Here is a 26,158-nt window from a genome sequence, read left to right as displayed (position 1 = left end):
ACCACTCTGGATCACTTGCCTCTGGCTCCTCACTTCCCCTCTCAGCTCAACCTGGTATATATATCTATCCCTCTTAACTGCACAGATTAAAAGCAGCATAACATTAGTCTTTATTAATAAACAGTTTAAACAACTGCAGTCCTGTCCTGGTCTGTGTTCTGCATCTGGGTTTAGCAGTAAAGGCCACTGGATTTAAAGTATACAGACTTAAGAGGTTCTTAAGGTTAATGTGTAGACAACAACAAAAAGCCAATCCTGAATTTTAATTACATCAGAAATCATTATTAAATCATTAAATCAATTAATTAGAGTCACATACATAAATGAGCACAACTCTTTAATAACTTCTGATTAATAACTTATGCCTCTTTTCCACCAGTACCTACTTGGTTCAACTCGACTCTACTCACTTTTGAGCGTTTTCCATTACAGTCGAGTACCACCGCTATGTGCTTGGGGTCGTTACAGCAATGTGGCCGAAGGTCCCGTGACATCATTTGTATGTGACACAACGCAACAATGGAGGAAATGGAGGTGATGGTATACCTGCTGCAAAACCAATGGTAAGCGTCTCCACCTCGTCGCCGGACCGTGGTGTTGGTTTCTGCGGGGTTCAGTTCTCTTGTTGTCGAGTTTCAAAAATGGCAGCTTTGATTTTTGAGAAGGGGTTGCTCTTATGATTCATCGAGTGACACCACTGACTGACCAATCAGTGGCACGCAGTCTACTGATGTCACATTTTCGACTTGATTCACTTGGAACCACGGTGAAGTAGGTACTAAAAAAGTACCAGCTACTACTAGAGAGTGCGAGAATGAAAGTCTGTGTCACACACCAGCAGTGTGATTTTGCAACCTGCTCAGAATAAGAAAGTGTGCACTCTGAGAGATATTTTAATGTCCTTTTACAACTTGTTCTGGTTGTTGTAATTGATATATAACACCTACATATAGTCACCTGATAGATGGCAAGGTCAGAGTTCACCCAAAGCTGCTGGAGGTTTGGGCCTGACAGGTGAAATATAGCTGAATGTATTAAGTATTAAATAAATATCTCTTCACTTATTCATTATACAGTAAAGGCTTTAGCTTGACTATTACCTCATCTGTAACTGTCTCAGTGTGCTGTAACTCTTCCTACACGCACACAATCATACACACTGCATGTGAATGAACTACCAAATACTCCAGTACTCCCTGCCTGCCTTGTCTTATCTTGAGCTTTAGCTTGTGCCTGAGCACTTCATTAGTCACACTGTCCTAGTATTAGGTTGGACCAAGAAAAATATCCCCCACGCATTACTCCACCAGCAGCAGCCTGAGCTGTTGATACAAAGCAAGATAAATCCATATTTCCATGTTGTTTATGCCAAATGCTGAGACTTTGACACTCATCAAACCAGGCAACATTTGGTGAGCGAATTGTAGCCTCAGTTTCTTGTTGTTAGCAGACAGTAGCGGTCTTCTGCCGCTGTTGCCCATCTGTTTCAAGGTTTGGAGATGCTCTTCTGCACACATTGGCTGTAATGAGAGGTTATTTGAATTAAAGATGCCTTTCTATCAGCTCAAAGCAGTTTTGGCCATTGTTCTCTGACGTCTGACATCAACAATTTCCTCTTTTTTAGGCCATTCTCTGTAAACCCTAGAGATGTTTGTGTGGAAAACCCCAGCAGGTCAGCACTTTCTAAAATACTCAGAGCAACCCATCTGGCAGCAAGAACCATGCCACGTTCAGTCGCTTAAGTCAAACTCTCCCACCATTCTCATGCTCAGTTTGAACTTCAGCAGTTTTTTTTTTTTTTTTGACGATCTCTACATGCCTAAATACACCGATATTTGATAAGCGGATGAACAAATGTACCTAATAAATTAGCCTGAGAGTGTATTTCTTTATCTCTTTCTCTTGGTTCTGCACACCTCTTTTATCTCTGCTTCAGAGCGTGATTCAAACACTGTAATGCATCATCATGAGCCCACCATCCCTGTGTAAGGCACTGGCTGAAACAGCAAAGACATCCTGGGTAAAATGATGTCATGTTTAACCTAATTTGGTTGTCAAAAGAGACTTAAAGGTGTGCTAAGAACTGTGTCAGCACAATGAAGCATTAAAAGAACATGACATGTTTATCACTGTTTCTAATAGACTCAAAAGAAGAAAGAGTAACTTATGTAACTCTTAACAGATAATCAATGTGTGCATTTATAGTATATTCAAGATCTAAGAGTCTGCAGCAGAATCTACAACAAATGTGTAAAATGTGTGAAATTAACAAATAAGAGCCTTACTGTGGTTACTGATTTGACCTCCCCTGGTCTTATGAGAGGCTTTTGAGCGGCACGAGGAATCACTGTGTTTGAAAACTTCTTAAATTAAGACAGAGTAATAAGGGAAGAGTGTTTGTTGACCATCTGTCAGGGTGCCATGGAAACCTTGGGTGTTGCTGCTTGTAGCCACATATGTCTAGAGGAAATTGTTTGGTGAACACACATGACACAGCTTCCCTATCTCGTCTTATCCAACCTCAAACCAGGTGCTCGCACAACTGTTCAACAACAATAATCCCAAACAGGAAATGTTGACAGCAAGATGTCATTGTCTCTTTTGGTCTGTGAAAATGTTTTGGTTTTGTCAGCCAATAAATCAGTGAATGGGAAGGTGGAAAAAAATGGAGGCAAAAGTAGGTCTGTAAATGCCAAAACAACAAATCTGAAATCTGCTTGTCTTCTCACGATCCAGATTTTATGTTAAAAGACAGACCTTTACATTTACTTTACAGTAAAGGATCGTAAATTGCTCTAACTCAGTAAAAGGTCAAAGCAAAGTGCTCCAAATTACCGGAAAAAGCTTTTTATACGAAAATGAATTACAATAAATATATATGCCACATTTAAGGAGAACCACAAACTAAATGCATACATGGACTTAAATAGCTCATTACATAACACATTTGTTAATTTAAGAGGTGTCGTTGCCACAAATCGATCGGGACGATCGTGGCTCAGGAGTTGGCAGTTCGTCTTGTGATCGGAAGGTTGCTGGTTTGAGCCCCGGCTCGGACAGTTTCGGTCGTTGTGTCCTTGGGCAAGACACTTCACCCACTGCCTACAGGTGTTGGCCGGAGGGGCGCGATATGGCAGCCTCGCTTCTGTCAGTGTGCCCCAGGGCAGCTGTGGCTACAACTGTAGCTTGCCTCCACCAGTGTGTGAATGAATCGTAAAGCGCTATATAAATGCAATCCTTTATTATTAAATCATTTTATACTTTGCAGGATATTGCTGTTACATGGAACATTCCAATTTTTTCAGATGTTGCTTAGTTACATTTCTGCTGGACAGAGATCTGATGACTGTGGAGGCTGTTTGTACAGGATATCAGATGATTGGATCTTTGTGACCACGGTGTGGTCTTCTGCCGCTGTTGCCCATCTGTTTCAAAGTTCAAGATGTTGTGTTCTCAGAGATGCTCTTCTGCATACCTTGGTTGTAATGAATGGTTATTTGAGCTACTGTTGGCTTCGTATCAGTTTGAAGCTGTGTGGCCAGTCTCGTCTCCTCTCATCCGTCTAGAAGCCTAAATAAATTGCTACAATTGGATTGGTTGGTTAGGAAGTTATGTTAACGGGTAGTTTAGACTATGGTGGCCAGTGAGTGTAAATTAATGAGATGCATTTTGTGTTGTTTTCTAATCTAAATGGTCTTAAACAGGCAGCTGTGGATTCATCTAGGAAGATTTTAGGCAAAAATCTTGTTGAAATTCAGTCAACACTGTACATGAAAGAGGGTTGCACACTGCAGGACTCCAAACCGTAATCTTCTAAACATGGGTGACATCAATCTAAGTTATTATCAGCTAGCTAATGCACAATGCAGCGCTTTGTTATGAAGAACAGGTTTGCTTGAAATGTTAGGTAAAAGTTAAATACTCTATAATCTGTCTCAATATAAATATATTAAATGAGATAACATAAAATATACTTAGTGAAAAGCAAACACTGATTCCTCTGTATGTTTTTTATTACAACATGCCCAATCTGGAGAAAAATTAAGGCTCAGGCAATCTTCTTTCTCATCCTTTCTTGCCAGAGTGGCGGAGAATCTCCATGGATACCATTATTGAAATATGGGTCAGTCCTTTTACCTACTGGACAACTGGCCAACAAATTTAGCCGAGATGGAGATGTACCTGAATTTTTTTTTTTTTAATGTAAGTCTAAAGTTTCCTCAAAAGACACATGCTGTTTATGACCAGAAAGAAAATAGGGTCACAATAGCATTGGCAAGGGCAGAGCAGCTGTCTGAAATGACATTTCCTCCAAACAAACCAAGAAAAAGAGTTTATGACTGTGCATCATAACCAGATGTGATGGTGTCCTCGATGGGGTAATCCTATTAGCTTAAATCAACAGCAGCCTGGACGCTGGGAAAGCAAAGTGAAACATATTGCTTGCACTGGGAGAAGGTCAGATGTAATTTGAAGAGTAGGTTATTTAAGTCAGTCAGCTAAAGCATGCAGTCAGCGCGGTTATTAAAGCACGAGCGCTGAAATTGAAAAAAGATTTTGATAGTTTACCTTTACACAGTATGATGTGTTCTGCTCTGCAGGAGAAGCTGACTTTATGAGAATAAATCAGCGGGACACCATCCATTCCTCAGACAGAACTGATGCCTCAGTTTTGCCAAAACATCTAAAAACGAAAAGAAAAAAAAGAAGTGGGCAAATTCCAGAATAATTTTAAGCGCTCCTGACTCCACTGCAAGTCAGCCGACAAATTTATCCCTCATTAATGATAATAATACCCCTTTAAGGCTATTTTCAGCCAGCAGTGGTTGCCATCAGATACATTTTTAGCCTGTTTAAATGCTCTGTGCTTTTTCCAACTCAGTTTCAGAGGGAAAATAGATGCTGGTTAGAGAGACCTCAGACCGCAGCATGGAACTACGTCAGGCCCATTAAAACACCAGAAGTTCACTAAGTATAGGGAGCGATCCTCAGGTCGCATGCCGTTCCCCTCTCTCCTTTTCGCTCTTAATGTGTGATTATGAGTGTGTGGTGGTTATGAAGTCCAGGTTCATTTGTCAAGTTAGCAGGAAGCCTAAAATTTAGTGGAGCGATCTAAAATACAGGGCTGTAGTACTCAGGTTGTGCTTAGCTGAACCCCCATGATATTACATTTCTTAATTAACTTACAGATTAAAATCCAGTGTCAAAGCAAAGGTAAACACCTTCAGCCAGTGCCGAGGAAAAAGTTGGCAGTTTTCCCCACACTAGGGAGCGGGATGTCCTGACCCAGCTATGGTGCACTGCACATTTTAAAGCACCAGTCTTACCACCAGTTTTTATTTCAGTGTTACATGTTTAAAATCAGAGCTTAGCCACAAACAGCAGCCTATCTGAGCATGAAATCTACACTTTTATTTACTATGAAAGTCACGGTGATATTTACACTGTCAGGGTTACGGGATGTTAAAGGCCAATTTTGGTAACGCTCACTTCACAAGACTTGTTTTCAAAATGTCAACACTGATATTGAGATCGTAACGGTTATGATGATGCGTGCTGATCTGGAGCTGGTCTTTTCTGTTATGCGTAGTGACTGCAGCAGAGAAAAATGAGAACAATTTTAATTGGTTTACTTATTTCTTTACGTATTGCTTTCAAGGAGACGGACATACTTGTCATTTTTAATAAAGTGGTGTTGAGTAATAGTTCTTCGAGCTTTCTCAAGATCTTTCTTTAAAAACGTCACATTTTCAGTCCCTTGTATCAGAGTAATGTACTTTGTTTGTTGAGCAAATTCAAGCATTAAAAAAGTACCAAGATGTGTCAGATCCAAGAAATTATCTACGGGAGCTGCCAAGAAGCTTTTCTTAAAGAAAGAAAACAGGAAGAAAAGGCTCAGTTATGCAAAATTAAACAAAACCAGTGAGGGAGAATCTAAATTTGAAACTTTTAGTTCAAATTGTACAGAGGATGACACAGGAGTAAGGTAACAGTAACAGTGAGAGTCTACAACCATCTGTGAAACACGGTGGAGGCTCTGTCATGGTTTGGGACTGCATTTCAGCCAGTGATGTTGGGAATCTTTTCAAAACTGATGGAATTGTGAACACAGAAATTTCAGCTTCATTTTTCAGCACGACAGTGATCCCAGACACACTGCTAATGCAGTAAAAGCATACCTGGAAAGAAAAACACTCAGTGGAATATTATCAGTCATGGTACTGTTGTTGGCATTGTTTGGGTCAGATTCTCACACAGTCCCTCCATGACTCTCTCAGCAGTAGTGCGATACATAGTCAATGTCAGCAGCAGCCCTTGATGGAAAGGCTGATCCAGAAGCAAGGACTGCGATGGTCTGGCCATGTCTGCACCATGAGCAACCATCGCCTGCCATACCGCCTTCTGCTGAAGGAGCGGCCTGCCCACTGGAGAATCAAGTGTGATGCACCCAAGAAGACTTGGATCGAGCAAATTGAAGACGATCTTAAACAATGACGTCTAACCATCGAGCAAGCAAAGGTCAAAGTATATTGTTGACCAAGATGGAAACCCTGGCTTCGTGGACCGCCAGCTAGGGACGGAAGAAAAGATCAGTAATGAATTAGCCTCCCCGGAGCCTGGACCTCAACCTTTTTGAAGGACCGTGGGATCATCTTGACCGAGAGCAGAACAAAAGGCAGCCAACATCCAAAGAAGAGGTTTGAATGTGCTTCAAGAAACTTTGAGAACTATTCCTGAAAATACTGTATAGGAATTTCTTTTATTTATGTATTAATCACATTATTTTATTGTATAATGCCTTGGTGCCACTGGATTTTAACATGTCTGACACCCAAGACAAATGGTGGGGGTGTAGTAAGGAAATTGGGAGAAGCAGACCACTCCACAAGGGAGTGTGAACCTTAAGGTGTGAAACAGCTGTGTACTGCCTTTTGTTCCTGGAGAAGGTATTTAACTGAGAGACATGCTAGGCTCAGTGAGACTCTGCTGACCTGCCCCGCGGTCATGTAGGTTCTCCACAAGCTTGGTTTTCTGTTCTTTGTGTGTTTGGATTAAAGAATGTTAGCTACCGCTCACCGCTCGTCTGCAGGCTTTATTTAAATGGAAAACTTCCACAACAATACTTAAAAACAAATGACAAGAAAGCTTTCCTAAGAGAGTTCAGGTTGTGTTGAAGAATAAAGGTTGTCAAACCAAATATTGACTTTTCAGCTTATTTTAATTTTACATATTTAATTTTATGTACTGGACTGTTTGCATATTAGTCATTTCACTACTGCCTACTGGTGATGGCCAGATGGTTCGATATGGCAGCCTCGCTTCTGTCAGTCTGCCCCAGGGCAGCTGTGGCTACAACTGTAGCTTGCCTCCACCAGTGTGTGAATGTGAGAGTAAATGAATAGTAGAATTGTAAAACGCATTGAGGGCCCCGAAAAGCGCTATATAAATGTAATCCATTATTATTATTATTAAACCTCTGCAAATATTTCCAATTTTTTCTTGTGAAGTACAGAAAGAAAAGAGGGCTGGCTCGAGATACCTCCACCCTTACAGCTCATAGTCTGCTCACGCACTGATCTAGTCATTTACTTCTTAGCAAAACACCTGAATAGTGCCTCTTGCCCTGGCCTGTCTTGTCTTCATTTTTTTTCCTTCAGTTTCGCTTGCTCTGCCTCCAGCATAGTCTCAAGCTCATGCTCACCACTGCACCCTGCCCTCTTGACTCAGCCACCAGCCCGGCCACCTGCCATCGCTTCCGTTGCCAGTTGGTAACCACTGGCCCTCTCCCTTCAACTGTTATTCATAGTAAAAAGAGTTTAACCAGTTTCTTTGTCCCTCTGTCTGTGCCTGTACCTGGGCTCACCTGAGAACAGAACACGTGCGTTTACATTCATGCATTCAAAGAAAAGTGTATATAAAGAGCATGACTGCTACAATAAAGCTGCATCTTCTATCCAATAATCTTGTGTTATTTCTTGTTGCATAGCAGATTTCATCATTTTAAAAGGAACACACACATACACACGACTGGCAGGTTTACTGGGAAATGACTGAAACCAAAGGAAGTGAAAGGAAAACTTACAAGAAATGAATTTTTGACCTGTTTTCTGTGCCAATATATTATCACACTCTCTGACACTCCCCTCGAAAGCAGTTTGAACCAGTATCACTGGACTATCTCACCCTACCAGTTTTAATTTTTCTATAAGGAAATGGATGCAGATCTTTTCAACTGTTCATACTAGCCTTTACTACTACCTGATTGCTGAACAACTCTGGCAACGTGAATAGCTGACCTGGTTACACAGTATCGGCAGTCTGTACTTGTAAACACACGCATGATGAGATAATGAGGAAAACTCGTCACAACCATCTATAGATAAGAGCTGAGTGAACTTTGCTCACATTTTCCCTTGGCTCCAGCGATTTGCCGGGTTAGTCTGGAACAGGCACACCAAGTCTGATCAAAAAGTTCTTTGAGTTGGCCCCCCCCAAAAAATATAGGGGGGTGGTTTTCCCTTCAAGGTCATATCCCTGAACACATCTAAGAACATGACACTGAACTTCCACTTTGATATTCTGACACATGCATGACTCACAGCCTTGTGAACTGTTGCACTTCTTTTAGAGCATATGATATGTATTTCATAATTCAAATGCTGCTGCCAAGGGACTTTCCTGCTCAAAGGTACAAGGAACATTCTCTTAAATTGTGGCATGGATGCTTTAGTGTGTGAGTGTTCCATCTTTTTGGAAAGATACTCGGTTTTATTATGAAACTGAGTTTAAAAAATATATATAACTGGGTTGGTCTTGATGAGCATTCCTCCACGGCAACAGATGACACATCATTTATTTAGTATTTCTTAAAGATCAACAGTAGAGGAGTAAGCGATATTTTTCAGCGCTGTTCCCAGGGAATTTCCTACATGATTGTGTCATCTCGTACGAAAAAAAAAAAAAAAAAAAGAAGAAGAAAGAAAGAAAGAAAGAAAACGAGACAGACTAGAATCGACTGCATGCCAAGCATAATCTTCCTTTTCTTTTTCTTTTTTTTTCTCCATAAGCTTTGTCCCTTGATGAACAACATGTGATGTCACACCCTCTTTGGTCCACACCTCTGGGAGCTGTTAAAGGTTTCATTTATAAAGTATGACTTTGTTATGTGAGGCAAGAGTGGACAAACTCGATATTTGTGATTTTTCACCATGGAAACTTTCCTTCTGATCAACATGACGTCAGCAAGTGCTTTGAAGCTCAATTCATATTCAAAATATATAAATGATGCTGTAAATTGTGACTACATACAAGCATACCAAAGCAACATTACTTTACAGCATGGAGAGCTGCTAAAACTAATATATTAAATTAATACATACCTTCATACCGTGTACATTGTAACATACACATAATAGACCCATATTTTGTACCCTCATACCTATAACACACCTATTTCTGTAATATATCTATATATCTATATTATTGCTAATATACATTTTGTAATATATAACTATATAAACTATATTATGGCTAAAGCACTTTCTGGATGGATGCAAACTGCATTTCGTTGCCTTGTACTTGTAACATGTGCAATGACAATGAAGTTGAATTCTATTCTATTCTATTCTATTTTATTCTATTCTATTAAAGTAAGAGAGGTGAATGCACTTCCAGCTTGGCCAATGTCCAGTTCAGAGTTGATTACTGAACTTTAATCTTCATGAACTCTGGTGAGTTACTACCCAGTCTGGGCAGTGGAAATGGGCTTGAATTGCAACACAAAACTTCTCAGCACACACCAGGTGGGGCAGAAATTTCACTCTGCCCGTATTTAAAATTCTGAATCATTGTTTGAAAGCACAAAACCTCATGTTGTACCCATTGGTAAACCATTTTACGATAGCAATACCACAGTAACAAAAGCACAAGCTGCAGCAGTTCCTTTTTTTAAAAAAATTCTACGAGTGTTTACTAAGCAAAATGTTAGTCTCTGATCTATCCTATCACTGACAGGGGGGAATGTCTCTTGAATCACAAGCAAATTGCTTCCAAAGTTTTAGTCGTTTTACTAAGAAAGGTGTATTAAATGTAATTGTGAACAATACCTGTTATTTGAAGTCATGTTCATATCTGTGGAATGGATTAATATTCAGGCTTGTTGGTTCCATTTTCACGTCCACATCATCTGCAAGGATGCACTGAGTCTTAAATGAACACAAACTTTAAAGTTAGCTGTTGTGATGCTGAAACAATGAGTTGAAAGCTACTTTTTTATTTTCGGTAACTGTTTTCATGAATATAAGAAACAGAGTTCATGTCTGCATTGATCTTAACTGATCTCATCAATTGTTCTTTCTTTCAGTATGACTAGTGATAGAGTGATAGAACTATGTCGAATATATTGGTGGAAAAGAACATTTAACCTTTTGCTAGGTACTTGCTAGGCAACGTGATAATGTCATAATATCTGATATAGGTAAGAACCTCAAGCAGCCTAAAATGTACCAATGTGCTAAGTTTGGTTGCTCATGTTCTGTTCACATTCATGTCACAACTGGCATTAAATTCAAAATAAGTTTTTATTTTTAGAAAAATGCAATTTTCCAGCTTGTCTTTGTTTGATTTTCAGAGTTTGTGTTCTTTTTTCAACAGAACAGACAAAGAAGTAAAACTGCTGTAAACGATACGGGTGTGCTTTTAGATATCTAGTCATCAACTGTGCTTGTGTGGTTTGTGACATTACTCAGAACAGTACAGTTTTACTGTAAAGAGATGCAGGATTATCCGGATGTGCTAGATTGGGCGGTAAGAAGCAATGCAGTTTGAAAAAAACTGGGTGAGGTTCTCGAACTATTTCAATAAGAATTTTTTGCTTAAAACTCAGGAGAGATCCTGACCAGATGGCTTTTAACAGTGATAACATTGTGAGACTGAGACGTTGATTAATTTCATCCCATTTGTCTCACTAGGCTTTGCTACCATGGAGATATGAACAATAATGCACTTTATTCTGCTTGTTTATGACAAATGTGACCTCAAACCCAAGTCATGGCACACAGTGAGACATTAACCTTTATTTAGCTACGACGGTCTGCTGATATTGCTTCTGTGATCAGAGGTCACATTTGCTGCTGTACAAAGATTTTCCTTGCGTTTGACTGACAAACTTAATAACAATGGCATATCCTGAGGCAAGAAGCAACTTAGTTGCCACCATCTACACTTATTTTGCACTCGGCTAAAAATAAAAGACTCGGGGAGCAAAACATCATACATATGCCTTATAAGGTCTGGGCTATTGGGGCCCTTTATGGTTTCCTATAAAAATAAACAAGCGTGCTGTCATCACAGAGGCTGTTATATTCTAAAGCCAGGCAATTAAAAATGTGCTGATAGTAGCAGGGTAGCAGCCGAGAGCTGAGTCCGTGCCAGGGCTCCATATGTGCGAGGGTGGAATGAACTCACAGCTAAGGTCACAGGAAAGAACAGAACATTTGGTGGATGGCATTGTGGAGTTTGTATGCAAAGGACCTGCACGTGTGTGAGTGTATTTACGTTATGTGCTGGTATGTAAATGCTTTAAACTGTTTGCTTACTTTGTGTGCGTGGGCCAGAGTGTTAGCAATGCACCTGCAAAAAAAGAAAAAAACAAAGAATAAAAATGGTCTACGATTATAATACACATTATAAGTTAAGACCAATTGTTGCACCGTGACAGCTTAATAGGGTGTGAGCAGGACTACATTGTTTGCTGTCTACCAGAATTACTCAGTTAAGATGAATGGCGTCTTACACACGCACTCACTCTTGCATGTGGGGTTGTTTGGGATGTGGCGTGCGAACAGGATTATGCACTCAATCACTCATCAGCGTTTATGACAGGTTGCACACATGCACGCTTGCGCACACACACACACACACACACACACACACACACACACACACACATTCAACCTCACACAGACTCCAGGAACATCCCCCTGTCTTTCCTTGGAGGAGTGGGATCACGCTTTACACTCTTTCAGGGTGGCCCATACTGCTGCGTGCCAAATTCTGGCATGTAGGGAAACAAAAAGAGGAAATTCTATAAAATTCTATACGGGCTTTACCTTTTTACTGCTCTGCTCCCTTTTGTTTGGAACACTAAAAATAGTTTGGCAAATGCAGCATATGAATTTTCTTACCAACCTATTTGCAACACAGGTCTTTAGAAGAGCTGGCTCGTGTTGCGAGATACGCGTAAATGGTGTCATTTGTGTTTACACTGCAATCAAAGCCGAGCTAAGAAAGTTGAGAGAAGTGCAGTGAGAAGTCCACCACAGTGTTGCTTTTATCACGTTACCCCAGGGAAGCTTGATGATAAGCACTGATGCTTATCCACACATACATTTCAAAACTAATCTTTTGGGGTTTATTTTCATGTAGGCATGCAGTTTAGAGCATGCAGCCGTTTTCTGCACTGTGTATTTTTTTGCTCACCTCTGCCTCTTTGGTAGTGCGGTGAGTCAATAAGCACTACAGTGGGAGGATAACTGTGTTGGCTTGTTTTGGCTTGTTATTAGAAAATATTAGAGGCTTGTGAAAAGTATAATTACAGGAATGAGTCTTAAAGAGATCATTTAATTTAAATATGTGCTAGCATTTAATGATGTATTTACTTTTGGACCAGTTAAGTAGGAGATCAAATCTCCTGCTTAATCATCAATCAGCGATTATACACCAATCTAAGCATATAAACTTTTTTAAAAGATTTTTGTTTTTGCTACAAATTCCACCTATCAGTTCAATTGACACAATAAGTGTAAGTGTAAGTTTTTCCTAGAGCAATTGTGTGCTACTTTAGGCTTCACTTATACAGGCATAGAGACTGGTTGGCAACCAAATGGTAACTACTGGTTGCTAGGAGAATATGAGCATCCCTCCGTCAAACACTCAGTACTTGCTAGCATGAAACTGTTTGCAAACAGAAATACAATGCTGCACCAAAAACCTCTGTTCAGTTGCTCAAGCTGATTTATCTTCAAGTGGCAACTCCCACGTTAAAAAATAATGCCAACAGTGGAACATCAAAACTACAGTTTATGCAAACTGCAACATGAGGCTGGTTGCAAAAATGAATCATTCCCAATAGACTTCCATGTTTGCGTGATGCAGCTTGTGAGTAAACCTTGCTCACCAAGTTAGCTAGGGATAGCAGAACATCTTGTACTCCACCCTCTCAGCCAAATGTGATTGGCTATGGCTCCAAAAAAATACAAACAAACACAGCAAAAACAAACCTCATGTTTTTAACACTCTGGTTTAAAATGACATTTCATAGACAACTAGATACTGTTATACTAGCTATCACCATCTTTGATATACAGTCTATGGATTATTGGATTCTTAATACACCTGTTGGTAGAATTGTGTGATCATAATGTAGCTCAGAGGTGTATAAATCACATTGTCTCACAGAGTCTCTCAAAGTCAAACGTCTTGTTGTCTGCAGAATTCAGCTCACAACTGGGAATCTATTATCTAGCATGGATGAAAAAGAAAGCAAACATATGACCTACTGTGTCTGACTCCTGGAGTCTGAGCAAGCAGGACTCTTATTTGACAAATGATGTCACCGAAACTTGGATAGGGCAAAAACTTGGGAGCAAACACCGATGTGCGGAGTCATAAGCACACACACACACACACACACACACACACACACACACACACACACACACACACACACACACACACACACACACACACACACACACATTGTAAACCACAGGCTCTCGGGTCAAAAGAGGGGTTTGTCTGTCACGAAACAAGGATGCAGTGGGTAGTTAGCCCAATCAGTTATAGCCATAAAAGTCAAAAATACAATAGAGCCACACAGAAATCTTGTGCAATCAATATGCAATTAAAAATAATTGCACATTTTTGCTTCCATAGAAAAACACTGTTGAAAATTTTGAATTAAATCTTTTGGTCATTTCGGTTTCTGTCCACACAAATTCCCTGTTATGTACACTGGTAATACACAAAAAGAGCCTCAGTACCATTTGTTTATTGAATAAAAATGTAAAATGAAATTAAAATGTCACTTCTAATGAATTCAATCTCAAATTCATTATATACACAGATAAATCTAATGATAATCTGTACTCTTGACTAATTTGAAGAGGAACACGTGGCCTACTTTCTGCACAACCACAGCCCACTAAAGCTTATTTCTCTGTGTCATAGAGCTCGATTGTTGCCCAAAACAAATCCGAATACCTCAAGCCACACCGCTGATCATTTTAACATGGTCAGTTTTTTCTTGCAACAAACATGGGGCCTCTAGTTTATTTTGATTCATTCCCACAGCTATTGTTCTGCTGTCATAAATACTAAGGCACCAAATGAGTATTAACTAGCAGCTGAAAAACTGTCCAGGTATTGCTGGAGTCACCATTGTTGAGAATTACTACCAGCTGTTTTTGAAAACTAGTTTGCCCTTTCTAAGGAAAGACTGGACATTTTTTTCAGGAACAACCTTGGAGTGGTAAAGGAAAGTTTAAGTCTGCACTTTCTAAGGGACGGGTTAATGCATTGTTAGTTTTGGACTTTTGTGGTTTCTGACATTAAGAAAACCTGCCTTTTAAAGTTCTCCAGAGCCCTGGTAATGAACTAATCATTTGATTCGCATGTGCTGATCCAGGGTGATCTCCTGCAGGACAGTGGCCCTTGAGGCCTGGAGTGACCCCCCCACCCCACCCCCCACCGCCTGATCTAAAGAGTGACCAAGATCATAGATCAAGCTGTCCAATAATCATACATTTCTTTTCAATCTTCATGCAACACTCTAATTTTTGCTAAGTGGTGGCATTAGTGCCTATGGTGGCCATATGTGGTAGATGCAGGATTCTAGATGACAAATGGTAGCCCTCACTGAAGTGGGGGTAGAGATTTAGGGTTTTCCTTTATTTTGCTGAAAAAGTATTTTCAGTTTCCATGGCGAAGTCCAGCTGGCAGCAAAACCTGTGTTGAAATGGGCTGACTTGGCTTATGATGAAAAAGCAGAAACAGAAAAATGTTCTTTCAGTTGTAATCTGAGCGCTAATTTACTGTAAGAAAGATAAAAACAAAAGTGTGAACGAACTGGTTGGGCTCGTCTTGATTATCAGACCAGCTGGGTTAGCCGTCTTCTTACCATTTCCTCTTGTCTCTAAATCCACCAAGACTTGGACGTTGTTCGGACATTCTGGGCTGTGAATTCACCTTTTTACTTAATCTAGATAATGCATGGTGCACAAAAGAATTACAATAAAAGAGATGACATTTGTCCTATTACGTTTCAGTCTACTCCTATCTAATATCTTAAAGATATTATATAATTATCATATAATAGAATATCATCCATTAAAATTTTTTGCTTCTTATCCAGGTCTGGGTTTTGGGGGCAGCAGTCTAAGCAAAGGGACTTTCTCTACAGCCATCTCCTTTAACTCTTCCAGGGAGACACTGAAGTCTTCCCAAGCCAGCTGAGAGATCTAATTTCGCTTTTGTAGGTCTGGCCTGTAGTCTCCTCCCGAGATGAGGTGTTTCAGGTATGTAGTGCATACCTGAAACACCTCATTTACGAGGCATCCCAGGGATGTCCTAGTCACATACATTTCAAAACTAATCTTTTGGGGTTTGGGGTTTGGCTCCATTCAATACAGTCGTGTAGCGGCTCAACTCTGAGCCCCTCCCAAATGTTCCGTCTCTTTTCATTACTTGTATATGTGATTTCATTCTTTCAGTAGTTACCCAAAACTCGTGGCCATAGATGAGAGTAGGAATGTAGATCAGCTGGTAAACTGAGCCCTTTGCTTTCACACCCAGCTTTGTCTTTACCACAACAGACTGGTACAGCATCCGCATCACCACCCGTGACGCACCAATCCATCTGTCAGTTGTCCATTCCCTCCTTCCCTCACTCATAATCAAGACCCCGAGATAATTAAACTCATGTGGGACAGCAAGTCCTCACGAACTCAGAGAGGATACCCCATCCTTTAACGACTGAAGCGTGGCCTCAGACTTGGAGGAACTAATTCTCATCCCAGAGACTTAAAAGTCAACCTGCAACCTTGGCCAAAGCGATCTTATGCTTGGCCCAGTATAACCTAGAAACCATCAGCCGACAAAGCTATGAGAACCACATCATCCACAGAAAGCAAATCAGAAACTCTCTGCTGCCTGGCTGCACCTGGAGGTCCAGAAACTTTACAAACAGATAAAGAGACAAAGAATAGCCCGAGTGGAGTCAAACTCCCACCAGGAACAGGTTTGACTCACTGCCAGCAAGCTCCTTAACAACAGACCAGATGTACCTATACTCATGAGCACTCCCCACATGACCTGCATGACATCCTGCAGCACAGTCGAATGCCCTCTCCAAGTCCAAAGACTCATGTTGACTGTTTGGGCAAACTCCCACACGCCTTGAATATCCTCAAGAGGATTAAGTCATATATGATGCTTTAATACTAAATATGAATGTGCTTACAAGTCTACATATTTCCACATCAAGATGTGTTATTAAAGAATCAATTTCTTGGCTCTTTAAGCACCTACAAGAACAGAGAATAAGGGAGGTAAGAGTAGGCGAAAGTAATGGATATTTGCAGAATGCATTTACCTGATGTCATCTCTTTCCAAATGAGCTGTGTAACTGATCCTGCCAGCCAGCTGGTCTTCACCGTCTGTGGTTTGGGTATAATGAAAGAAGGAAGGGAGGAAACAGAGAGTGAAAAGTATAAATGATATATTGAGGTGGTTACGTTTACTGCAGCAGTAATTTTGAGCTCTTACATCTGAGTCACTGCCTCATCAGTCATCATCTGTCGCTTTCTAGCTCTTATTACCTGTTTCTGCTCTAATTACATGTTGCACTAACATTTTTAGGGTTTCTTCTTTGATGGTTTTGACTAACAGGAGAAAGGGAAGGACAGGGATATTGGATTTGATTCACATTAACGCTGATACTGTGCTTAAGTGTTTTACCAAGCTCACTTCTCAGCTAAACGTGTGTGAATAAGGTCCAGTCTGGTAAACAATTTTATTCAGCGTGCAGCTTCATCCTTCACGTCACCTTTCATCATCTGTGCTTTCTCTGTACGCCTGCTTTTACCTCAACCCTCTCTCAATCCTCCCAAGCACGCTCTCTCTCTCGTGCCAAGACACTCTGTTTTATGCACCCGAGAAGGGAGGGGGGGGTCCCCCTCTGTCTATTTCTTTACCATGTCTGCACCACAGGCAGCACACGCGACTTCCACTTGTCCATTAATGCTGTTGGATCAGGAACAGGTGGTTAATATAGTTCAGTTTGACGGCTTTTCCAATGCTGGCTGCACGCTCTGTTTTGCCAAGCAGAAAGATTGCGTGAGTAAGTGTCCTTAGTATTTATACAAGGCCATTATGGGATTAAAGATATAGAAGCTGTTTGCTCCTCTGATTTTTGCAGTTTTAGCAAACGCACGCCTGGTGACAGGAAGACATGGGTGTGTTTGTGCACGCACGGAGGGAATGTCACACTAGCATGACAGCCTGTCCTTGTTAAGCAAGTACAACAGAGTCTTGTTTGACAAGATAACAACTTGCTGTGGAATTACTGTCATCTCTCGTGCAATACATAATTCAGAGCCATGGATGAAGACACAGTGAAGGGCTTATATGTGCTTTTTTGTCATTCAGAGGTCGCTCTCTTCCAGTATTTCATGTGGTACCTGTAGATGGGGCTTGTTTGTTTATGCTTTCGTCATGGTGGCAAGCTGACACTGCAGGCTTAATGCCAGCTCATGTGTCTGCACAAGCCTTGGTGTTTTGGCACTGCCACTGTTATGATAAATAAGGTAACATAATAGGACCTGAACTGTTTTATCAGAAGTTCAAGGTCGCAGAGTTTATGAGTATCTATATTTCCTCTTTCTCTGAATGAGAAATTTAAAATGAGCGCACACAGTATTCAACACAGATATACCAAGGTGTCAAGTAACAGTTTAGCAGCACATTGATGAATGAATTTAAAGTGGGCCATTTATGCTTGTGTCATGGTCTCCGCCCCTCGTCAGCTGACAGCCGTCAGGTGTTTTGTTTTTGTTTACCTTTCTCTCTCACCTCTGCTCTCCCTTTCTCTCTCGCCCTCTTCCATTCTCTCTTTCTCCTGCCGGGGCGGAGCTCAGTATGGGCTCCTGCCCCTGGCCTACGCACCTGGAGGTGATCAGCACATCTGTCGCTGATCATGAAAGATTGGAACCCTTCTTAAGAGGGCGAGTCTGCTCTACTCGTCGCTGGATCGTTGAGTCATCAGCGTCAGTCGTCCTGTATTTTGTAAAGTCAGTTTATGAGCATGTCTGAACCAGGAGACTAATGGTTTTTTTCTGCCTGTGCATAGATTGCCTCTGGACTTGTTCTTCCCCTGTGCCTGGCGACTGAACGGGAGCAAGAGAGATAAAGGAGAGGAGATGTGCTAGGACTGAATGGAAACTTTCCCTTCCTGGACTCCTGCCTCTTTCACTCCTGGACCCTGGAACCCCGGCCCCTTTTTCCTTTGACACTATTATGTGTATATATGAATTCCACTGTAGGAAACACTGTAAATAAATGCACCTTTTGAAGACACTAGTGGTCTGCGCGTGAGTCCGATCTACGAAACGTGACAGCTTGTGTCCAGCATAAACATAAAAGTTTGATTCGCCAATTTGATACATTTGATAGATTAGCCAGTGGCAGCGCACTTTACTAACATGGCACATGATGTAGCATCTTTACAATTGTTTTTGACACTGAACATGTTCCAGCACCTCCAATAGGTGAAAACTTATCATTCAAAATCATAATTCTATTCAGTCTATTATTGCAGACTGAATGATGAACTTGTACTCAGTGTAATGTTGCAGTTTCTTCATTACCTTTTTTGGGGGAATTTGACTTTATATTTGTGATCATTTGTGGATCTAAGTGATATTTTTGGAATATATAAGGGATATGGATGGTCCCGTTTTTGGATCAGGTGGTGATGTTGGTGGTGTGTTAAATGTTGTATGAATACTAGATGACAAAACCACAGAAAGCAACTTAAAAAGAAAGAACACAATATAAAATTATGCACATGCATTCTTATATTTAAGTAAGTAATGTGCAGAAGAAGTAGAAAGAAATTAGAAAAACAAGAACCCGTAACCCGTAACTTCAGTGCTGACAAAAGAAAAGGAAATACTTCCTTTTTGTTGATTTAATTCAAGCTTAAGATTGAGACAAGCTATCTTTTGCATCGGCCGTTTGTCGGGTCCCAGAACATAGGTGGGTGGCAGTGGTTAGCAAAAAAACTTCAAAACTGCACCTTTAGATATGTTACCTGAGATCCTGGAGCTGCTTAAACAAAGCTGCAAACTCTCTACGTGTGTTCTGGTCCTTTATGTGGTTTAACATAAGATGACAGACTAACTGCACTTTTTCCTGTGATTGCAGTAAAAAGGCACCAAGTTTCTTTCATTCAAAAGAAAATAAGAATGAAAGAAAACAATGGAAAGATTAGATACGTTAGTGGTAAGTCAATAGTTAAGTGTTAAAGACTGAACACTACATTACACTCCAAAAGCACTCAAAATAATGTCACGGCAAGGCTTTATCTAGAAGATTAAATCAGTGAAAAACAGTGGAAACAACTGTTCTAAGCTCTTGATGTCTGGATTTCTACAGAAGCAATAATGAGCTGTATGTGATCTTTACATTACAGGCTAAACATGGAAAAACCATCCGATCTGGGTCACCTATGGGTGAAGAAAAGCTGTCTTTTTTCCCCTTTCCTGTGCGATTCTATGTTGGCTTATGAAAGCCTACAAAATGAGTGATGTCATACCAATTACAGCACAATGAATCTGGTGCAATAAACCCAAAGAGTTTGACTGCTTTATTAAAAGCCTATCAACAGCGACCGCATATTCTCTTTCCCGCTCACATTATTTACATGATTTTCCTTAATTTCTTCCCCCATTTTTGGACTTTAACCTCAGCTTGCCTTTTTGAACGGGACAGAGAGAAATGAGGGTCAGGTCAGATCTGAATGGTGAAGCGATAGTGAAAAATAAAAGGAACCAGCAAGAAGAAGGCCTGTGCTTTTGTTGGAGGCTGGCCAAGACACGGAGCAAAGAAAACAAGCGCAGGGGAGCTGCTGCAAAGACAGTTGGGATATTATCCACTCAGAACATGCACACTCCAGCTGATTTATAACAGCAACCTGCAGTTTATCAAGCTTCATTTCTCAACAAAAATGTGTATTCTACCTCAGAGTTGTTCATATGGATTGCGCTAAGCTTTTTCTGGGTGTGAGTCTTTACGCACAGTTCTTTTTTACTTTTCTTTTTTCTTGTGATGTCTCTTTCCATTCTGCAGGAAATGAAAACAATAGATTATGCTCTGCTCTGCTCTTCTGGTGGAGCACAACATATAACATGTGTTATCTGAATTATCTGTATGTGGTAATATTATGCATCATAGAGTACAGTCATGTGCCAGTCCATTCGCCAGATTGAAGATTTTTTACTCATACTATAAAGGTTATATGTTTATGTTTGTTATATGTTTGCTTTGTTCATGCCTTTATCCTAATCTCAACATTTTGACTCTTTGATTAGTCCTACTTGTTCCTAATTGCCTCTAATGGTGTACTAATGGTGTCTCCTTTTTTCTAATTTACTTCTAACTGTAGATAAAGTGGGTTTAAGATCACTGTAGCCTCTTAAACTCACTTTATTTCAACTGGCCACCAGGGGGCGACTACTCCAGTTGTAAAGACAGGTCAGATGTTATGTAAGTCTATAAGATAATGATCCTACTTCCTGCTTGATTTATGGACTCTTAACCACTTCCCTAAGGCTCCAGTTACACAAATCCAGAAACTTGGCAACTGCCTGACAACCAGCAGTTGCTGGGGAAAATTAGCATTCCCAGGCTGGTTGAGTTGTTGCCGCTAGTTCCTACAAAACTGAGTGCTAAAAAGATTGTATTTAAAAAGATTTAAATACTTATACTTTGTTCTCAATTTACAGCTTATATGACTATTTTTCCACATTTGACTGCCTCAAACGTTTGCAGACAAGTCTGTGTCTTCCCCACAAACTACAAGCAACCACAGAATCTGCTTGCAAGTAGGTTTTTGATGCAACATCCTTTGTGACTGATGTCACCCAGCAACAATCAGTAACCTTGAACAACCACTTACAACCGGTCTGGGAATACACATTTTTCCCTAGCAACCAGACTGGTTGCTGTGGGGTTGCTATGACTGGGGACTATTGAATTCATGCACTGAAGCTCTAGTCTTCTCAACACAAAATGATCTTCATTCTGTAAATTATAGTCTTGTTGGGGTAAAATAAACCCTAAAGGAAAGCCGTGCCTACCTCACGGCTTCTCACTCAAATTCACTCTGCTTGTGACTCCTAGTTTCAAAGGGAAGAGTGAGACGGGAATCCACTAACTAATGAACAATGTCAGGGTGGCTTTTGTTGCATTCTACCTGCCAGGCGTTTGCATTTGAGCCTCTTACCTTGAACTGAGCTTTATGTTACAAACTAAAGAAGAAAATGATGTACACTGGAATCTGTATACAGGAATCCTAAAATCCCTTTGAAGCACTCAAAATAGACACCATCGCATTCGTTTCTGCTGGGTGTCACTCTGGATTACATCTCTGTATCCCTCTGCTCCCCCGAAAGGTGCAACAACTGCTTTACTTTGGAAAACTCACTAATGCTTCTGTAGCCCTAGATTTTCCTTAAAAGTGAAGCAGGCCGACCATTATAATCAAATTAAGCCTCTGTCTGTGTAAAGTATGTGTGCAGTTTATGAGCCAAAGCAATGACTATTAGCTGATGAGTGGAAATATCTATAGCATAAATCCAGGGTCCAGTCAGTACTGTGTGCTGCCTCCCTCCTCCTCCTCCCTTTACTCTCCTCTGCCCTCCTCCTCGCCTGCTTTCCCGCCAACTGAAACACTCTCTTTCTCTCTCGCTCCCTCTCTCTGTTTGTCTTTTGCTCTCTTTCTCTCTCTCCCATCTTGTTTTCTTTCTCTTTTTTCCACGTTCTTTATCTCTTCTCTGACTACTAAACAGGTCTCACGTGAGCTCTTTTTTTCCATCCGCTCAGAAAGGACACCGCCCTGTCTGGCCTCTGTGGCGGCCTGAGCCATACTGTGATTGGCTGGAGGTCGAGCACTGCAGGCATAGCGTGTCTAAGACAAAAACACAGGGCATCCTGCCAGTTGTTGTCCCTGAGGGGTGAGAACTGTGAGTTGGAGAACACTGAGTGAGTGCCTGCTTGGCTGGAGGACAGTTTCACTGCAACACACTGTACATCTGTTTTGCAACCACTTCGTCCCCGCATATTGAACACTTCCAAGTGAAGAAGACAATATCCTTTTACAGTGAAGATAAGTGAAGATAAAGTTTGATCCCTCATAAACAACATAAATATCACATAAAACCATTCACTAGGAGCTTGTGCAGTTTTTAAATGGATATCAGCTTTTGAAATGAGACCCCTGTGTACTGGCAGCGTGATGAAATAACACAATGCTTCAGCATATGACAGAAGCTTGAAACACCTCATGGAAAAAACAACAAATCTTTTTTGTCTGTTTTAAAAGAGTTCTCAAAGCTCTCAAAGCAACATGAGAAAGCAGAGCTCTATTTTCTACCTGACAACTAAAGTTGTCTATTTCCAAATCTGATCAAGAAGCCTGCAAAATGATTTCATGGGGCAGAGTGAAGTTCCTGGCTGGAGTGGCCGCTTGAGGCTGTAAGGTGGAAACTGACTCAATTTTGAAGTCATCTCTGACTCAAGAGCAATGGAAAGTGTAAACAGCCTGGTCCTACAAAAGAAAAAAGAACAGTTCGATCAAGGTCACCGCAACCAACATAGCTGCGTACTTACCCTAGACTGTTTATAAATGATGGACATAGCACCTGTTCTCATCTATCTGATGGTATAAAGGGCTTTTGTACCATATGACTCTTTCCTGATGGTTTCAATAAATACACACAATTCACTAGTCCATGAACATGCAGTGTCCCTCAGCGAATCTTGCACATTTGGCCCCCAGTCGTAATGTTTGGTTTCAAAATACCAAGATGGCAACAGTAAGATGAGTGATAAAGATAAGTATCTGAAAACCGACTGTGGCTGTTATTCTTCACCAGATTGTTGCTTCCACCATGGTGGTAAATTAGCTCACCAGGTTTAGTTGCTATCCTCATACTCCTTGACTTTTTTCTTTAATCCTCTTTCCTCATTTGTTCCCCATTGGTCTGCCTGGAGTTGACTGTTTGTTTCTCAGGAAACAAGGGCTCCTTCACCATCCCTAGATTCCAGCCCACCTGCCCACCTTGGGTTGAACTTGGCGGGAAGTCCACTCTTGGGAAAACTGGTATACTTAGACTTTTTAACCCTTCACAGACTGACAACCAGCAACATTTTCAACTCTAAAATCTCTGCTGATGTCTTTTCTCCTTGCCATTATGTTTGCACATGGCTCAATATTCCAGATCAGCAATTTGCCAATACTGGCACCTTGGTGCTTACCCACCACTTACCCTCATAGGTCCTGGTGGAAGTTGTAAAGCAATAAAGATGCACTTAGTTTTTCACACACTGCTACCTGCATTTTGGCTTAGTTTTTGTTAAATACATAGAGACATGGTGTAGCATATCATGTTATGTTATTCATCTTTGGTTGAATTAGAATATTTTGAAAACCTACACAAACCTTTATTGTGTTGTGACACATTTTATTATGTCCTGATGTGTAAAGCCTTAAAATTGAAAGAAAGTATACTTTCTTTTTCCATAACTGTATGCACACTTCAGTGTTGGTAGTTAGTTCCAATTTTTTTCTATTCTTTTTTTTTAAATTATCTGCAACAGCCATCATCCTTGACCAGTTACTGTATAGTAGTGAGACTGAAGAGAATTGGCTTTCATGTTTCCACACTGTGACAGCTGTGGGCTTATAGTTTATATTTGTCTTGTGAAGGTATTATCTCAGAAATACTTTGGCACAAAAGTTCAACCAGACTCACAAATGTACTAATTTGATTTTGGTAGTCAAAGTCATGTTGGCCTAATTCTTGTGAAGCTCAGTCATACATGGAGGGATTTTTATCTGGTCTGGGACAAATTTCTGAAAAAATCTAAAGGATTAATTTTTAGAATACACTTAAAAGCCTTTAATTTTCTCAAAATTTGACAGTGCGCCTTACAATCCACCTTATGTATGAATTCTGGTTGTGCTTACTGACCTCGAACCATTTTTATCTAAAATCTGTCAAAAAATGTTTTAGTACGCTACAAAGTAACTATGAAGTAACTACGAAGCCGCACCGCTTGATGGATTGTCGGAGCATTACGCCTACCGTAGTCAGGAGCCTTGCGGAGTAATCTGGGTCCAAAACTCTGCCTTCTTCAGGTCCCAAAGTCACATGAACATTGCAGCATCACCGATAATTACAAATGGTCTAAATTCTTTCATCTTTAATAAAATGATCAGTGTTGCTGCTTTACCAGGTTTAACAAGTAAGTTTAACATCCAGACAGCCATGAAAAGAGAATTTATTAAATTTAACAGAGTTATAAGTTAGCAGGAAGTTAGCTCGCTTTCCACCTAAACACGAGATGAAAACATACCCGTTCATCGACAGTGTGCCTTATAATCCGGTGCGCCTTATCGTCCAAAAAATACAGCATAAATTGATGACAATTCAAAAATTTTAAGTACTGTTTAAGAGTCACTGCAGCTCTGCTAATCATAGAGCTGGCGGTTTGATTCCTGGCCTCCTGAGTCTGCAGGAAGGGGTTCAGTATCTTTACCCAGGGACACACATTTCCCCCAACACTTAAAAAAAAATTGTATTTATAATATTTAGTAAAATTATTGCTTCATGTTTATGAGGGAAGCTAATCTTTTTTGTTTGTTTGTTTTTGTTTTTAGTAAATGGATCAATTGGGGTGTGATTGCGTGTGACAGAAAGAGCTTAAAAGACATAGAATAATAATGACAAAAGAATTGTATGTATAGCTTACAATAAAAAGTGCTCTGAGTGCTCAGGTAGAGCAGTAGAGCATGATATAATTGCCACCCTATTTACTTTGTACAGAAGAATAAATGGACGTAAACTACAAGTTGATGAGCTTGCATAGCCATCCAGTCATGAGATGGCAATATCAAAGGTTTTGTTGTTGTTACTGTTTAAAATGACATCTCTGGGGTTTGGCAGCCACACCTAGAAAGGTGCTGCCGCCAATGCAACCTTGTATATGATGAGTTAGGTCAGTCCACCAAATGAATATCTTAGATGTAGAAAAAGGTTTTGGGGGGGGGGGGGGGGGGGGGGGGATAGAAGCCAGACAGCTAATTAGCAAAGACAGGATAAAACAAAAGAGGCACTGAAAAGAGAGACAGGATTTCACAGACATCCCTGTGTGTCACTGTCTCACTACCACACCCTAAACCTCCCCCCCCCCCCCCCCCCCCCCCGATAAAAAGCATTTGGCTGTATATGTCTGAACCTGCCATGACTGAGCAGCTCAACTTCTTAGAAAAGTGTCTGCATGTGTCATGCAAACATAGATTACCTCACAATCTAGACCAGACATTTTACTTGGTTACACCGAAGCCAAGACAGACCTTCAACGTGCTCATCCCTAGTTCAAGTCCTAAGTTGGTAATTTCTGGAAATGGACAGTCGCCTTGAAGTAGAACACATTTGGATAACAGAAAATTAGATGCACATGAGCAATATTTGTTTGTGTATTATAATAATGTGCAGTTTACCCCCCTTCACTTGGATTTCAGAAGAAACTACCGTCAAAGTGCTGACTGGGCTTCTCACAGTCTCGTATTCTAGAGCATTAAAGCATTATCAAACCATGGCAGTGGTTGAAGTGTGTAAGCCATTGAATTAAGGGGGATTTAGGAATGAGATGATATTTCAACGAGTCAAAGTGTGTGTGGAATGTCATGTTATGTCATACTATCGCATTGTCTTGTATCACCTAAATGCAAAATCTTGAAACAGAATACGGCAATTTCAGTGGAAAATCCTTACAAGCCTCATTAGTGTCTTAACAACACAAAATTTGTGGTTGT

This window comes from Copadichromis virginalis, linkage group LG17, assembly GCF_057382275.1.
Source record: "Copadichromis virginalis isolate Kocher_CV1m ecotype Utaka linkage group LG17, C_Virginalis_male_GT1.1, whole genome shotgun sequence".
Taxonomy (NCBI): Eukaryota; Metazoa; Chordata; class Actinopteri; order Cichliformes; family Cichlidae; genus Copadichromis; species Copadichromis virginalis.
Note: the sequence above shows the minus strand (reverse complement) of the source record.